This window comes from Galeopterus variegatus, unplaced genomic scaffold, assembly GCF_000696425.1.
Source record: "Galeopterus variegatus unplaced genomic scaffold, G_variegatus-3.0.2 Scaffold3254, whole genome shotgun sequence".
Classification (NCBI taxonomy): domain Eukaryota; kingdom Metazoa; phylum Chordata; class Mammalia; order Dermoptera; family Cynocephalidae; genus Galeopterus; species Galeopterus variegatus.
Genome location: NW_007729365.1, coordinates 78,345 through 79,027, shown reverse-complemented (window position 1 = coordinate 79,027; position 683 = coordinate 78,345). Strand labels below are relative to the sequence as shown.

The window sequence follows — 683 nt, the reverse complement described above, 5'->3', positions numbered from 1 at the left end:
TTTCACATCAGCAGGCTTTATTGGTGAGGGCCCTTGGCATTAGAAGGGCGTGCAGATGGGGAAGTTCTGCTTTGCTCCTCCCAGCATGATTCAGTTACTAAGGATTCATTTTCCTGAGTTGTAATAGTTGGTGTGACTCATGAGCATATTAACTGTGTCAACATGAAGGCTTTTATTAAGTGCCTATTTTTGCCGAGTTCTCTACAGAGCATTGTGAAAGATGAACATTGTCTGTGCTTCAAGTGACATGTACACAGAACACAGCACAACTTGGGTAGGGACTTGTGAGTCCAGAACAGGAGGCTCTTGACCCTTGAAAGAGATGTGGGGGCTGAAACTAGAGACAACAGGCCAGCTGTGGCTAAGTTGCCTGAATATTTTGGTTATCTATTGCTTAAATTGTTATCTATTTCTTGGTAGCTTAAAAGGACAATCATTTTTATTATTTCTCATGATTCTGGGAGTCAGGAATCCAGGTGGGACAGAGTAGGGAAGGCTAACCTCCGCTCCTGTGATGCCTGCCTGAGCTGGAACTTCCAATATGGCTTCTTCACTCACAAGTCTGATGCCAAACCTGGGATGGCTCAAATGGCTGGGGCTGGCTTTATTTGGGTCAAATTTCTGGGGCCTCATTTCTCACCGTTAACTCTGTTCCTTACTTCCATACAGTAAGTTCTTAGGGC

General features: G+C 44.7%; 1 protein-coding gene across 1 annotated transcript in view; it reads left to right on the top strand.

The window, feature by feature from the left end:
• The window catches only part of GLP2R (glucagon-like peptide 2 receptor), a 79,849-nt gene that overhangs the window by 69,343 nt on the left and 9,823 nt on the right, over nucleotides 1-683 (top strand). The gene's annotated exons all lie outside the window — the stretch shown is intronic.